This window comes from Salmo salar, chromosome 12 (genome assembly GCF_965601325.2).
Source record: "Salmo salar chromosome 12, fSalSal1, whole genome shotgun sequence".
In the NCBI taxonomy this organism is placed as follows: Eukaryota; Metazoa; Chordata; class Actinopteri; order Salmoniformes; family Salmonidae; genus Salmo; species Salmo salar.
In genome coordinates this window covers 57,309,046-57,326,518 of record NC_138302.1, presented here as the reverse complement: position 1 = coordinate 57,326,518, position 17,473 = coordinate 57,309,046, and the positions used below count along the sequence as shown (strand labels likewise).

The window sequence follows — 17,473 nt, the reverse complement described above, 5'->3', positions numbered from 1 at the left end:
CATGTCATAAAATAGCCAACAAACAGTGATAATAAGCAGCTGCTGGTGTCCTAGGTTGCTGGGCTAATGGTAAAAATGTATAGTAGGGCTATTGGAGTTTTGACTGAGCAGGGGTGTATTCATTCCGCCAAACAGTTGGAAATGTTTTGTAACTAAATCGAGAGTTTCTATTGGACAAATTCAGGTATGTCCCTCCCCGTTTCGTTCTATTAGCTTCCGTTCGAGAAACTTTTTGCAACCGAGTAGGCAGAATGAATACACGGCATGGCACATTTGTGACAAGCTAGTGCACGTTATACCGTTGGCATGTAATAAGCAATTGTAAAAACGTGGCTTAATTATGAACAATTTGCAGACAATTTGCCAAGTTGTCTTAAGTATTTTGTAATTTACAGAGAAGAAAAGAGAACGAAAGGTTGTCAATTTATCCTCACACATCACCACACACCTTTCCAATGTTCTGTCTGTACTAATGAAAACATAGTCTGGCCGGCTATGCTTGTCTCAGCCTCATGTGCCGCCTGATCCCGTGAGGCTATGCAATATGACCATACACTGCAGATGTATTTGTAATAAACTTTATGGAGGCTGGTGTTATCCTTTATATCCATGTGACCTTTGGAATATGGGATCCAGATGCCCCAACCCAGAACACTCTCTCGCTCTCTATCTCTTCTCTCTCTTCCTCTTCTCTCTCCCTCTTCTCTTTCTCATCTCTCTCTGTCTCTTCTCTCTCTCCCTCTTCTCTCTCCCTCTTCTCTTTCTCATCTCTCTCTCTATCTCTTCTCTCTCTCCCTCTTCTCTTTCTCATCTCTCTCTCTTCTCTTTTCTCTCTCTCTCTCTCTCTCTCTCTCTCTCTCTCTCTCTCTCTCTCAAACTGCAGCTGCTGTAACTCCCAGCCCTGTAACAACTGACATAGGATCAGTTCTCCCAACACCAGTCCTATCCTTAAAGAGACAGGTCACCTTATAATCAAAGTCTGTTTTTTTTTTCAAGCATCTCAGATGCTTTTTAAATGTCCTATCACTCCTACGTTTGATAAATGCAGGCCCTGGTCTAACGTGGCATAATGTTGAATCCATATTCCTCAGTCTGCTGAACAGACCAGACCCTGCATTAGGGCCAATTCCACTTTGAGTGATGCTGAGACTCCAATTTTTTTTTCACTTTAAAATGTGTGCCAAACCGAAACCAATGATTTGTAAAGTTAACCAAAGCATACAACTCTATCCACAAGGATTTATTTGAACAATTTCCCCAAAGATTTTACAAAAACACATTTACTTGAAGAACAAGTGTGGTTATAGAATGATGATTTGTGTTGTTTGTGCCGTCATTCTGTTACCAAACTGCATTTGGACTGTACTTCGAGTAAATGTGTCTTTGTAAAATGTTCTGTGGAAATTGTTACAAGTAGACTTTGGCACCCTCTAATTCCATTCTGGGATCAACTGTCCCATTGTTCTGCTCAGGGCAGAGGAAGTGACGCTGATCATCTCTATGATTGCTTATAGCTTTACACTTATTATACAGTAGCTGTACTGGCAGAGGTTAGTTCTGGCAGAGGTGAGCCCTGTCATGTCAGGTAGGGTAACTGCCACTAATAAAGTTGCTTATGAGAATTCAGAAAATATCCACACCTCCCACTCCATAAATAATCCCTCTCCTATCCTCTGTTGGCTTTCTGTCGTGCAGCCTTATATATACACTGAGTGTACATAAAACATTAGGAACACCTACACTTTCCTTGACATAGACAGACCATGTGAAAGCTATGATCCCTTATTGATGTTAAATACACTTCAATCAGTGAAGACGAAGGGGATTTATTTTATTAGCATCTCTTTTTTTTTTATCCCCATTTGGACAAATCTTCCAAGAGTCCTTAAACATTAAAATACAATATATAATACAATCACATTTTCACACACTGTTACAAACAACAGACATAATGCACTGACATATTGACCAGATGAATACTCTAACAGTCTGGAATTATAGGTTAAGGAACCAATCTACCATAGTCCTGCACAACCTTCAAATTGAGTATATTTAAGTGGTTCTAAAGTATTGCTTCAGTTTCTAAATTGAAGGAGAGGAAACAGGTTAAAGAAGGATTTTTAATCCTTGAGACATTTGGGCTGCCGAGTGGCACAGCGGTCTAAGGCGCTGCATCTCAGTGCTAGAGGCTTCACTACAGACCCTGGTTTGATTCCAGGCTGTATCACAACCGGCTGTTATTGGGAGTCCCATATGGCGACACACAATTGGCCCAGCGTCGTTAGGGTTTGACCGGGGTAGGCCGTCATTGTAAATAAGAATTTGTTCTTAACTGACTTGCCTAGTTAAATAAAAAAATAAAGGCATGGATTGGGTATGTGTGCCTTTCAGAGGGTGAGTGGGCAAGACAAAAGATTTAAGGGCCTTTGAACGGGGTATGGTAGTAGGTGCCAGGCACACCGAGTGTGTCAAGAACTGCAACGCTGTTGGTGTTTTCACGCTCAACAGATTCCTGTGTGTATCAAGAATGGTCCACCACCCAAAGGAGATCCAGCCAACTTGACACAACTGTGGGAAGCATTAGTCAACATGGGGCAGCTTCCCTGTGGAACGCTTTCGACACCTTGCAGAGTCCATGCCCCGACGAATTGAGGCTGTTCTGAGGGCAAATGGGGGTGCAACTCAATATTAGGAAGGTGTTCCTAATGTTTCATACACTCAGTATATAAGGTCCTATATTAGGCCATATAGCGCAGCACTGTAGTGGTTTAGTAGTCTACCCTACACAACAAGACTAACTGGCCTGACTACATTACAGCAACTTTTTGCTAATCTTAGGTCCTAACCTTTGTTTAGTGGGAGGGGCTGTAGCCTAAGTGATCTGCCATGAGTGATAATGTCAGTCAACCACACTGTACACCACATAGGCTTTATACCAGAGGATTGACCAATGGAGCAGCCTGCTGTATGTAATTACGCTGTAACAAACTACTACTTGTCTTAGCATTGAGGCTCTCCTGTTGTTTTATTTGTTTGTAAAATCAGATAGGCTATAAGTAATAGTAGTTACCCTGCCTGGACTAATGCTGACCAATGTGAAGCGTTGCCATGGTTACTCCTACTGTGGACCTGAATACAGTGTATAGAGAAGTGCGGACTAATTCTCTGCCTGAATGAGTTCATATTGACATTGACTGTATCCAATCCACTGTATGGATACATGCAGATGCACACACTCACATCTGTGGGTATGCATGTGCATGGAATAGAGTGAGAAAGCTGCCATGAGATTCATTCTGGTGGGAGAGGAGGAGGAAGCAGGTGTGGTGCTGGTAAAAGTGTGACGGATCATTGCAGCGTCACAACTCTGGACCAGCCCTGCATGGCATCAGCTGGCAGCAGCAGAAAAGGTTGCAACTATGGTGGCACACAGCAGCCTAGTTTGTGTGTTATGGTGTCCGTGTCTGGGTTGGTCGGGGGATTGGTGGGGGCCATGTGGCGATGACAGCAGCCCCTTTGTCTCTGGCCTGCCAAGCCGTGTGAACGTGTCTGTCTGACCCTCCTCACGTGACACACGCGTCCTTTGTTCTTCCAATCTGGGACACCCCCCTCGAATTGAATGAGATTACATCCCTATGGGGACAGATTCCAGGGGGTTGGATCTGGCCTTGGTCCCCCTTTCCCTAACCACCCCCTCTTCATCCCTCTCCAAACAAAGTGGCCCGCCTCCATCTCCACCCCTTCCGTCCCATCTCCTCAGCCCCACTCTGGGTTGCTCCTCCCTGGGCTACAGGCCATGCAGTCTGCCCCCTGTATAGAGGATCCATCTCCACCCCCACCCTCTCATTGATCCCACTCTGGTCTGCTCCGCCCCGGGCTACAGGCCAGGTCCTGCTGTCTCCTCACCCTGGGACCCAAATGACTGACACTTGCTGAGATTGAAGGACAGTCAATGCATGGACAGTGTAAGCAAGAATGGATTGAAGTGGTCTAGTGGAAAAATAATATACAGTGGGGGGAAAAAGTATTTGATCCCCTGCTGATTTTGTACGTTTGCCCACTGACAAAGAAAGTATCAGTCTATCATTTTGATGGTAGGTTTATTTGAACAGTGAGAGACAGAATAACAACGAAAATATCCAGAAAAACGCATGTCAAAAATGTTATAAATTGATTTGCATTTTAATGAGGGAAATAAGTATTTGACCCCCTCTCAATCAGAAAGATTTCTGGCTCCCAGGCGTCTTTTATACAGGTAACGAGCTTAGATTAGGAGCACACTCTTAAAGGGAGTGCTCCTAACCGCAGCTTGTTACCTGTATAAAAGACACCTGTCCACAGAAGCAATCAATCAATCAGATTCCAAACTCTCCACCATGGCCAAGACCAAAGAGCTCTCCAAGGATGTCAGGGACAAGATTGTAGACCTACACAAGGCTGGAATGGGCTACAAGGCCATCGCCAAGCAGCTTGGTGAGAAGGTGACAACATTTGTTGTGATTATTCGCAAATGGAAGAAACACAAAAGACCTGTCAATCTCCCTCGGCCTGGGGCTCCATGCAAGATCTCACCTCGTGGAGTTGCAATGATCATGAGAACGGTGAGGAATCAGCCCAGAACTACACGGGAGGATCTTGTCAATGATCTCAAGGCAGCTGGGACCATAGTCACCAAGAAAACAATTGGTAACACACTACGCCATGAAGGACTGAAATCCTGCAAGGTCCCCCTGCTCAAGAATACATATACAGGCCTGTCTGAAGTCTGCCAATGAACATCTGAATGACTCAGAGGACAACTGGTGAAAGTGTTGTGGTCAGATGAGACCAAAATGGAGCTCTTTGACATCAACTCAACTCGCCGTGTTTGGAGGAGGAGGAATGCTGCCTGTGACCCCAAGAACACCATCTCCACCGTCAAACATGGAGGTGGAAACATTATGCTTTGGGGGTGTTTTTCTGCTAAGGGGACAGGACAACTTCACCGCATCAAAGGGACGATGGACGGGGCCATGTACCGTCAAATCTTGGGTGAGAACCTCCTTCCCTCAGCCAGGGCATTGAAAATGGGTCGTGGATGGGTATTCCAGCATGACAATGACCCAAAACACATGGCTAAGGCAACAAAGGAGTGGCTCAAGAAGAAGCACATTAAGGTCCTGGAGTGGCCTAGCCAGTCTCCAGACCTTAATCCCATAGAAAATCTGTGGAGGGAGCTGAAGGTTCGAGTTGCCAAACGCCAGCCTCAAAACCTTAATGACTTGGAGAAGATCTGCAAAGAGGAGTGGGACAAAATCCCTCCTGAGATGTGTGCAAACCTGGTGGCCAACTACAAGAAACGTCTGACCTCTGTGATTGCCAACAAGGGTTTTGCCACCAAGTACTAAGTCATGTTTTGCAGAGGGGTCAAATACTTATTTCCCTCATTAAAATGCAAATCATTATATAACATTTTTGACATGTGTTTTTCTGGATTTTGTTGTTGTTATTCTGTCTCTCACTGTTCAAATAAACCTACTATTAAAATTATAGACTGATCATTTCTTTGTAAGTGAGCAAAGGTACAAAATCAGCAGGGGATCAAATACTTTTTCCCCCCACTGTAATATCTTCTTGGAGGGGGAGACATTACAGCTGTCCTTTCGGACCACTCGGCGTGTGTGTGTGTGAAGCATTTCTACACTCCAAAATGTCCAGAAATTTCACCAAAACAAAGCCGTGTGTGTGTGTATGACTCTCCATCTGCTGAGGTCTGGAGCTGAGCCTGTGTTTATATACAGATCTGGGTCTTGGTTGGCTAATTTATTAAAGGACACACTCACGCCTTAGCGGTCTCATTCATTACAGTAATGGTGATCTACACTGAGTGTACAAAACATTAAGAAAACCTTCCTAATATTGAGTTGCACCCCCCTTCCCCTTTTTCCCTCTGAGCAGCCTCAATTCGTCAAGAGTATGGAATCTACAAGGTGTCGAAAACGTTGACTCCAATACTTCCCACAGTTGTGTCAAGTTGGCTGGATGTTCTTTGGATGGTGGGCCATTCTTGATACACACAGGAAACTGTTGAGTGGGAAAAACCCAGCAGTTCCAGTTCTTGACACACTCAAACCAGTGCTCCTGGCACCTACTACCATACCCCGGTCAAAGGCACTTAAATATGTTGTCTTGCCCATTCACCCTCTGAATGGCACACATACGCAATCCTTGTCTCAATTGTCTCAAGGCTTAAAAATCCTTCTTTAACCAGTTTCCTCCCCTTCATCTACACTGATTTGAAGTGGATTTAACAAGTGACATCAATAAGGTATCATAACTTTCACCTGGATTCACCTGGTCAGTCTGTCATGGAAAGAGCAGGTGTTCCTAATAATTTGTACACTCAGTGTATCGTTCTAATGTATTCCTGACACATCTCACCACCAACCCAGAATCATAGAATGGAGCAGAGTGTTCAAATGGAAGCTGCATGCTAATAGGGTGGATATTGGAAATGTATTGGAGTCGGAATATTTTTCTCCATACCTCCCCCGTATCCTCTCTTTTTCTCTCTTGTGTGTATGCACATTTATTGAAACACTGTATTGTTCAGTATCTGCTTGTCAAATGGCCCATAGAGGTTAGTTATTCTGAACTGAGTCAGCGTATTGTCTCCGTGGGCCCTGGTCTTGACTGTCTGGCTGCGTTTGGGTTTATGTCATAATCTTCCTCCCATTTCTCAGGAAACACAAGCTGCACCACAAGGCTCCAACTAAACAGATAGGGAGCTGCCTCCCTCCCTGATCCCTCTCTTTCTCTCTTTCTATCTGGTTTCCTTCTCTTTCTTTAGGATGCAGTCATGCACAACATGCACGCACTCACGCACGCAAGCACACACACATTCATGCAAACACACCCTTTGAGAACTTCCTGAAGGAGAGTGTTCTGGGCGGGAGGTCAAACTCTGGGTCTCTGTGGGAGTGGCTGGCCTAGTCTCCATGGTAACCGGGGTCAGGAGAGGTCACGTGCCTCCATCCTCTGCTGTGAGGCCGTAACAGAGGCAGAGGAAACCAGAATTAAAGCTCTGCCCTTTTGTCTCATATGGCTGAGACCCAACAGACAACACAGACAGACATCTGAGTGTTTCCCACACAGCGCTGGCCTCTGTCACAGAGAGAAAGTTGAAAGTTTTAATGCCACGTGCACAAGTACGGTAAAATGCCTTTCTTGCATGCTCCAAACCCAGCAATGCAGTAATCAATATCAATGTAGCACTAAAAATAATATAAGGTAAAACAGAAACACACAATACAATTTTAAATGAGAACATGAGAAAGTATGAAGCTATATTAGGGCTGACCCCATTTAGCCATCCACAAGCTTCCCACAATAAGTTGGGTGAATTTTGGCCCATTCCTCCTGACAGAGCTGGTGTAACTGAGTCAGGTTTGTAGGCCTCCTTGCTCGCACACGCTTTTTCAGTTCTGCCCACAAATGTTCGATAGGAATGAGGTCAGGGCTTTGTGATGGCCACTCCAATACCATGACTTTGTTGTCCTTAAGCCATTTTGCTACAACTTTGGAAGTATGCTTGGGGTCATTGTCCATTTGGAAGACCCATTTGCGACCAAGCTTTAACATCCTGACTGATGTCTTGAGGTGTTGCTTCAATATATCCACATAATTTTTCGACCTCATGATTCCATCTATTTTGTGAAGTGCACCAGTCCCTCCTGCAGCAAAGCACACCCACAACATGATGCTGCCACCCCCGTGCTTCACGGTTGGGATGATGTTCTTCGGTTTGCAAGCCTCTCCCTTTTTTCTCCAAACATAATGATGTCATTATGGCCAAACAGTTCTATTTTTGTTTCATCAGACTGGAGGACATTTTTCCAAAAAGTACGATCTTTGTCCCCATGTGCAGTTGCAAACCGTAGTCTGGCTTTTTTATAGCGGTTTTGGAGCAGTGGCTTCTTGTTTGCTGAGCGGCCTTTCAGGTTATGTCGATTTAGGACTCGTTTTACTGTGGATATAGATACTTTGGTACCTGTTTCCTCCATCATCTTCACAAGGTCCTTTGCTGTTTTTCTTGGATTGATTTGCACTTTTTGCACCAAAGTACGTTCATCTCTAGGAGACAGAATGCGTCTCTTTCCTGAGCAGTATGACGGCTGCGTGGTCCCATGCTGTTTATATTTCTTACAAATGTTTGTACAGATGAACGAGGTACCTTTCAGGCATTTGGAAATTGCTCCCGTGGATGAACCAGACTTGTGGAGGTCTACAATTCTTTTTCTGAGGTCTTGGCTGATTTCTTTTGATTTTCCCATGATGTCAAGCAAAGAGGCACTGAATTTGAAGGTAGGCCTTGAAATGCATCCACAGGTACACCTCCAATTGACTTAAAATTATGTCAATTAGCCTATCAGAAGCTTCTAAAGCCATGACATAATTTTCTGGAATTTACCAAGCTGTTTAAGGCACAGTCAATTTAGTGTATGTAAACTTCTGACCCACTGGAATTGTGAATTATAAGTGAAATAATCTGTCTGTAAACAATTGTTGGAAAACTTACTTGTGTCATGCACAAGGTTTGTTAACAAGAGATTTGTGGAGTGGTTGAAAAATAATATATAATGACTTAATAAATAATAAATAAGTGTATGTAAACTTCTGACTTCAACTGTATATAATATTTTATATATATATATTATGGCACATGAGGCACCGATCGGAGTCACATCTATCTCAGCAGACTAATCCATTGCCGAGGCCGCGGGGATGGCACACCAGTAGTACATTTACCGTTAATTCCCATAATTTCTAATCTACAATGTTTGTTTGGTTACGGTAATTTCCATTAATGCTTTCAATATATTATTATTATGACAGTCTTCTACCATTCTCATTGTCAGAGTGGACACGTTGTTTGTGCATCGCACAACTTAGGCTACACTTGTGAGGAGCAATTTCTTGTTTATTTCAGTCCATTTAGGAGTTTTCCATTTATTCATTGTCGTTTGTAGAGCTCCTGTCAATGTTGAGTAAGGACGCGCACCTGATTATACATAGAAGTAGGCCTAGGCTACCTGGCCTGCACGCAAACGTAGCCTATTTTAAAAATCTTTCCAGCTCTCTCCCTTTCGATAACCACTCAGCATAAAAGGGGGGAAAAAATGTCATGTTCTGATCTGGTGGAAATGCCATTAAAATAGGTCGACGTGATTACTTCTTATCCCTTGCGCAAATAGCCTACAGCTATGTCTGGCCGGAGCTCACTGGAGCAGGAAACTCTGAGGGCCCAGAATATTTTATACAATGTTGCAAGTTCCTTGTAGACAGGGCATGCATAGCCAATTTTGATTTATATGATATTTATTTTTATTAGGATATTTTCTACCTGCAGGCTGCAATGTTTTTATTTGTTGGCTTTATGTAGGCTATTTTTACATAATTTGCAATGGCAATAGAAGTTACTTTTAGAATTATGATTAACCACATGATAATGATTTTGAGATACAAATATTGTAAATTAAATGAAACTGTTGCACGAAAATGTGCTTATAAAAATCATAATTCGCATGCATATCGGTAGAAATTGTCATTTTCACTCCAAATAGAAAAGGTTACAGACCCCTAGTGTAGCCTATTAGAAGCGTATCAACAGGAGCGTAACAGCATAATCTGTGAGGGCCCGTAGCAGCGGGAGGAAGAGGGTCAGGAACTGTTATTTTTTTCTGGATAGGTTATCTTGATCTATGGCTCCCTTGAGTCATTTGCGTGTCTTAATTATTTAATCACAGTGTGCTTAAAGCATCAGACAAGCTCAGTAGCCTACATATAGTTGATTTTATTAAAATACATAGGGTGTGTCTATATAGGGAAAAATACACGTTTTAAAATTTCGACCAATCAATTGGTCGAAAGAAAGACGACTAGGTTAACCAATATTTTTTGTTGTGGTTGGGGACAGCCCTAAGCTATTTACAAGGTCAGTTCCGATACCATATTTACAATGTGCAGGGATACTGGAGTGATAGAGGTAGATATGTTCAGTGTATTCAAAAAGTATTCAGACCACTTGACTTTTTCAACAACAAAAAATTACGTTACAGCCTTTTTCTAAAATGGATTAAATACTTTTTTTCTCTGATCAATCTACACACAATACCCCATAATTACAAAGTGAAAACATGTTTTTTGAAATGTTAGTAAATGTATAAACAATTAAAAACAGAAATACCTTATTTACATAAGTATTCAGACCCTTTGCTATGAGATTCGAAATTGAGCTCAGGTGCATGCTGTTTCCTTTTGTCATCCTTGAGATGTTTCTACAACTTGACTAGATTTCACCTGTGGTAAATTCAATTGATTGGACATGATTTGGAAAGGCACACACCTGCCTATATAAGGTCCCACAGTTGACAGTGCATGTAAGTGCATAAACCAAGCCATGAAGTCAAAGGAATTGTCAGAGACAGGATTGTGTAGAGGCACAGATCTGGAGAAGGGTACCAAACCACCGAGACTCTTCCTAAAGCTGGCCAAACTGAGCAATCGGGGGAGAAGGGCCTTGGTCAAGGTGACCAACAACCCAATAGTCACTCTGACAGAGCTCCAGAGCGCCAGAGTTCCTCTGTGGAATAGGGAGAACCTTCCAGAAGGACAACCATCTCTGCAGCAGTCCACCAATCAGGCCTTTGTTGTAGAGTGGCCAGACAGAAGCTACTCCTCAGTAAAAGGCGCACGACAGCCCTCTTTGAGTTTGCCGAAAGGCACCTAAAGAACTCAGACCATGAGAAACAAGATTTCACTGGTCTGATGAATTCAGGATTGAACTCTTTGGCCTGAATGCCAAGCATCATGTCTGGAGGAAACCTGGCACCACCCCTACGGTGAAGCATGGTGGTGGCAGCATCATGGGGGGGGGTTCAGTTTCAGAGACTGGGAGACTAGTCAGGATCGAGGGAAAGATTAATGGGGCAAAGTACAGAGAGATCCTTGATGAAAACCTGCTCCAGAGCGCTCAGGACCTCAGACTGGGGCAAAGCTTCACCTTCGAACAGGACAACAGCCCTAAGCATACAGCCAAGACAACTTAGGAGTGGCTTCGGGACAAGTCTCTAAATGACCTTGAGTGGCCCAGCCAGAGCCCGGACTTGAAACCGATCAAACATCTCTGGAGAGACCTGAAAATAGCTTTGCGGCTACGCTCCCCATCCAACCTGACAGAGCTTGAGAGGATCTGCAGAGAAAAATGGGAGAAACTCCCCAAATACAGGTGTGCCAAGCTTGTAGCATCATACCCAAGAAGACTCGAGGATGTGATCACTGCCAAAGGTGCTTCAACTAAGTACTGAGTAAAGGGTCTGAATACGTATGTAAATGGAATATTTCAGTTTTTTTTATTTTGAATACATTTGCAAACATTTCTAAAAACCTGTTTTTGCTTTGTCATCATGGGGTATTGTGTGTAGATTGATGAGGGGAAAAACTATTTAAAACATTTTAGAATAAGGCTGTAACGTAACAAAATGTGTAAAAAGTAAAGGGGTCTGAATAGTTTCCTAATGCACTGTTTAGGGTTAAGGCATCAGGATATATGATAAACAGAGTAGCAGCAGCGTAAATTATTGTCTGTGAGTGTGTGTATGAGCGCGTGTGTGTAGAATCAGTATAAATGTATGTGGGTGTTATTGTATGTTGGAGAGTCAGTGTGCGTGATTGTGTAGAGAGTGCAAAAAGCTATTTAGCAGTCTTGTGGCTTGGGGATAGAAGCTGTTCAGCCTGTTGGTGTCAGACTTGATGCATTGGTACTGCTTGCAGCGAGAACAGCCTATGGCTTTGGTGGCTAGAGTCTTTAACCTCTCTGGGCCAGTGGGACGTTTGCGTCCCACCCTAGTCAACAGCCAGTGGAATCACGTGGCGCGAAATACAAATACCTCAAAAATGCTATAACTTCAATTTCTCAACCATATGACTATTTTACACCATTTGAAAGATAAGACTCTCGTTAATCCAACCACCTTGTCCGATTTCAAAAAGGCTTTACAGCGAAAGCAAAACATTAGATTATGTCAGGAGAGTACCCTGCCAAAAATAATCACATAGCCATTTTCAAAGCAAGCATATATGTCACAAAAACCAAAACCACAGCTAAATGCAGCACTAACCTTTGATGATCTTCATCAGATGACACTCCTAGGACATTATGTTATACAATACATGCATGTTTTGTTCAATCAAATTCATATGTATATCAAAAAACAGATTTTTACATTAGCATGTGATGTTCAGAACTAGCATACCCACCGAAAACTTCCGGTGAATTTACTAAATTACTCATGATAAACGTTGACAAAATACATAACAATTATTTTAAGAATTATAGATACAGAACTCCTTTATGCAAACGCTATGTCAGATTTTAAAATAGCTTTTCGGCGAAAGCACATTTTGCAATATTCTGAGTACATAGCTCGGCCATCACAGGCTAGCTAATTTGACACCCACCAAGTTTGGGACAACCTAAACTCAGAATTACTATTACAAAAATTGGATTACCTTTGCTGTTCTTCGTCAGAATGCACTCCCAGGACTTCTACTTCAACAACAAATGTTGTTTTGGTTCCAAATAATCCATAGTTATATCTAAATACCTCTGTTTTGTTCGTGCGTTCAGGTCACTGTCCGAAGGGTAACGCGCAAGCGCATTTCGTGACAAATAATTTCAAAATATTCCATTACCGTACTTAGAAGCATGTCAAACGCTGTTTAAATCAATTTTTATGCAATTTTTCTCGCAAAATAGCGATAATATTCCAACCGGACAACGTTGTATTCATTCAAAGACTGAAAGAAAAAAATGGAGACGTCTCGTGAACGCACATCTCAGTCTCACTGTCCCCAGGCAGGCCACTTACAAACTCTGCTGCTGTACTTTGCCCAGAGACAGGAGACACGTCATTCCGCTTTCTGAACGCTTTAAGAGAGCCAATGGAAGCCTTAGAAAGTGTCACGTAACAGCACAGATGCTGTAATGTTGATAGAGATGCAACAGAAGGACAACAAATTGTCAGACAGGGCACTTCCTAATGGAATCTTCTCAGGTTTTGGCCTGCCATATGAGTTATGTTATACTCACAGACACCATTAAAGCAGTTTTAGAAACTTTAGAGTGTTGTCTATCCAAATTATATGCATATTCTCGTTTCTGGGCAAGAGTAGTAACCAGTTTAAATCGGTTACGTTTTTTTATCCGGCCTTGAAAATACTGCCCCCTAGCCCCAACAGGTTTTAACAAGAGAAGAGAGGTTTGTAGGGAAGAGAGCTGTCATATGTACCTTCACAAAGTGTTTGAATCCGTGTGAGAGGGGGAAAGAAAGTGGTGTATAGAGTTAGAGCAACAGTAACCTATTAAAAAGATCTCTGTAGCAATAAGGTTTGTGCAGTAGGCTATAGGCCCAATTAGGGCTGTGGCGGTCACAAAATTTTGTCAGCCAATGATTGTCAAGCAAATAACGGTCGGTCTCACGGTAATTGACCATTAATTAACTTAAACACATTTAGCATCTCCTGGTTTCCACACATAGCCCACACGCCACTGATGCAGACCTTTGGAACATCTACATTTTAAAAAGTCTAATAAATCCATGTATTGTAGTCTACACCTTCACAATAAATCCATTATTTATTATAGACGGGTCTAATGAAGCATGTTATGAAGAAAATGTAGTCTTTTTCAGAAGAACAGAATAGCATACTCTGTGTTGTCCTTATGTTAGGTCCTGATCTGGCTATGCCAAATGGCTGTGTAGTTCAGTGTTTAGTTCATTTAGCAGACAAGATTCGCTTAAAATTCCGTGGCATTATTTTATAGTATGAAGAATACAATTGAACAAAGCTGAATAAAATAGAAAGCTTATTTTCTCCAAACGATTTGAGGGAGTGTGCACATTCGGATATTCTGTGTTGAGCGGTTAACAAAGAAATAGGTACTCCTATATGGTTAATTTAGAGTTATTAATGTAACTTTAATTGTTCTACAAACGTTGGGCTATATGTTTTGATTTTACTGTATTGTAAGGCTGCATGATGCGACTCTAATGATGATTTGAAAAAAGTCACCTGAAAGGCATGAGCGCTGCTTTGTTTTTTGCGCAGGCTGTACACACTTTATGTCACTCATTCACAATTTGACAAGCAGAATTTAACGGCGGCATCCCCTTTGTGCGGCCGTTAAGCAATGTCCCCCCAAAATCCATGCCTTTTGTGGCCGTTGTGGCTTCTCCCTGAGTGCTACGCCCTCCATCACGTGATCGGGTCTTTCTCACAGGCTACAAGTGAAGACACACATCAGGGACACAACTGTGCGCCTCCTTATCCAATTCCAAGGTGCATATTGAAGATATTGGAAGAACTGTCCACATTTACTTTTTGTCAGCAAACAATAAACAGTAGCCCTAATGCACAGCAAAAGCACTAGCCTACTTCAATCTACTATCCCCCATAGTACAAAGGTTGACCTATTCTGTGCGAGAAATAAATATTCCAAACATAGTCTGGGACAGTTGTGGGATGCGATAGATCCCAAATGAATACAACCACTAGCATCAAACATTTCTTTTTATGTATGCAATGCGGCTGACGCAATAGATCAGAACATTTAGCTTAAAATGTTGACAAACTATTAGGCTATTTATTCACATTATAAGCACAGCAATGGACAGGCTATATGCGCAAATGTTCCGTTAGTGGAAAACACCATTATCAAAAGTGACCGCAAATGTAATTATGCATGTAATGCTTTTATTATAAAGGTGCATTTTTATGGTGAAAATGATCTTCCCCAAACTTGAAACTCACGCGCTGCTTATGTATGCCAGTTAGCCTCTACACCCCTTGTAATGTGCTTAATTCTCTGAAGGTTTTTGGCCATTTTAGTTGTGATACAAACCTTATTAAAACATATAGGCTCATGGGTTATGCTACTGTACATGAATAGTGTGACTATGATTCTAAAAAGTCGTAAAAAAAGGCATTGTTTCTTAAGCTGGGCATCGTTCACAAATGATAGGCTAATATTGTCACCCATCAGACTATTCTTAATTTAATATTGTCTTTACATATACTAAATAATATGTGTGAAATTTGTTTTGATGTAGAATGGACCATTATCATGCACCTTTATCGAAACAGGGTCAGCCGGAAAAAACACATTTCATCTATGCACTTAAATAGCGAATGGAGGACGCCTTTCCCATGGTTCATTTTTATGCCAGCCAGCTAGGCCATACTCCTGTTGTAAAGATAAGCAATGTGCTTAATATTAGGAAAGTTGATAAATAAATATAGTAGGCCTAGCCTATAGAAAGCTGATCCTTCTATTTTTAGTAGAGGCCATCACTCTTTTTTCTTGCGCAACTGCATAGCCTATTGAAATGTTGCGCAACAAGAGCTCATGGGCTCTCATGAATTGTTTGATTCGATTTTCGAATACAAACTTGAGTTCTAGGATTACACTGGTAATAGGTCATCATTTGTTGTGTTACTTGTGAGGCACAGCTAAGTGAGCATAAATTGAAGTCTCAGCGAAGGGAGAGCATCAGAGGGTCTGCCTCACTGTCTGACAGTCCCTCACCTCTCCCCCCTATGCTAAGACTGACTAAGAAGGGGACAGAGTCTTCGAGCTGATGGTGAAACTCGAGTCACACCTCATTATTTCTGCCTCATGCACAAATTCATGTTGTTGCTTCTAATGACCAGAGAAAGTGAAATGTTCCTTGATATAAAAAAACACACAGCGCTAATAATAACGCCAGCCTATCGATACACTTTGCTACGCTTTCATTTAAGCCGCAGTGCTGTTTGCAGCACGAGCGGGGAACTGCATTTCATGTTCACAATGCAGCTCTTTTCTGTATTCATTGACAGTCTCTTCAGTCATGGTTTTAAACGTTTTGAAATCACAGTATCAACGAGAAAGCTGTAGACACGATGATCTAAACAATCCAATTGACTAGCGGTAGCCTATAGGTGCACTTGATTTTCTCTCGGGGCACGTCGGGTAGGCGGAGTTTGTATCTTCAGACGCATGACATGGTTAAAAATGGGAACACTTCGCCTACCCGGCACGCAGGGCAGCTGAATCAAGTGCCCCTACCGTCAACATTATTGTTTTCTTTTTTTAATAGAAGTGTTTCACAATCGACCGTTTGGTGAGCACTGGGTTAGAGAATGCGGACCCATCTTCTCTTCCTCACACAGTCTGCAGAGCACTTCCTCAGGTTTTTGTTGTGTGCTGTGGGACATGTGCGCTTGCATGCATGCTGTGTGTGTATGTGTGCGTGTGCGTGTGTGTGTGTGTGAGGCCATATTATGGGTTAAACATGCCCGTGGGTTAAACATGTCCATGGGAGGTCAGGAATCTGGTCTGTGATACTGCTGAGCTGCAGTCTCCTGTCTGAACCAGCCACGTCTGTTTCACTAAACATTAGTACCTATTCACAGTTTGTTAACCATGTGTCAATTGTTACATGCGACTTGTCCTGTATAAGACCTTTTGTTCTATAAATAGTGGTTAATAAGCAGTTTATGCAGTCCTCCAAATAACGAAAAAGTGAGGAAAAGGGGGGAATCAGCTAGTTATGGGGGAAACAGTGATACAGTTACATATCTAGGGCCGTTTCATTTTTTCCCAAATTCCGTTTTCACCGTTTTTCTCCAGGTTTCAGATTTTTCCCAGTTTTTCTTTTTCTTTTTATCACACTTTTTTAATTGGATGTTTTAAGTCCACAACAATGCTTAAACCACAACAGGAGACCACTTTTGAGGTCTGGGAAAAATCTATGCATTTTTTGGGGGGTGTGTAAATACCATCTTAATTCAAGTGCACACCATCAAGAGACAAACAAATAGTCGCCCCATTGTAGGGGACCAAAAGTATTAGGACAAATTCACTTGTGTATTAAAGTAGTAAAAAGTTTGGTCCCATATTCATAGCACGCAATAACTACATCAAGCTTGTGACTCTACAAATTTGTTGGATGCATTTGCTGTTTGTTTTGATTGTGTTTCAGATTATTTTGTAGAAAATGTATCATAAATAATGTGTCATTTTGGAGTGAGAAAGTTAGACATACAAATATTGTACCCCAAAGACATGCTAACCTCTCACCATTACAATAATAGGGGAGGTTAGCATTTTTTGGGGTACAATATTTGTGCGTCTAACTTTCTCACTCATCATTGTCACGATTCATTCAGGATTATCCGTAATCATGGTAGCATTCACATTAATGTAGAAGTGTCTTTAGACACATTCTATTCTTATTTACAATGAAGTGACTTAAACAAATCACCGCTGGATTGATGCAAATAATCATATCATTCTGCCAGCTTGACGTACTCTACTTTGTTATTAACATTTAATTGAGAAGGTTTTTGGGGAGGCCTTTCCATCTAGCAGAAGACAGTGGTCATTAGCATC

General features: G+C 42.0%; 1 protein-coding gene across 2 annotated transcripts in view; it reads left to right on the top strand.

Annotated features, from left to right (window-relative positions):
- The window catches only part of LOC106565096 (phosphatidylinositol 4-phosphate 3-kinase C2 domain-containing subunit beta-like), a 73,824-nt gene that overhangs the window by 799 nt on the left and 55,552 nt on the right, over positions 1 to 17,473 (top strand). The window lies entirely within an intron of this gene.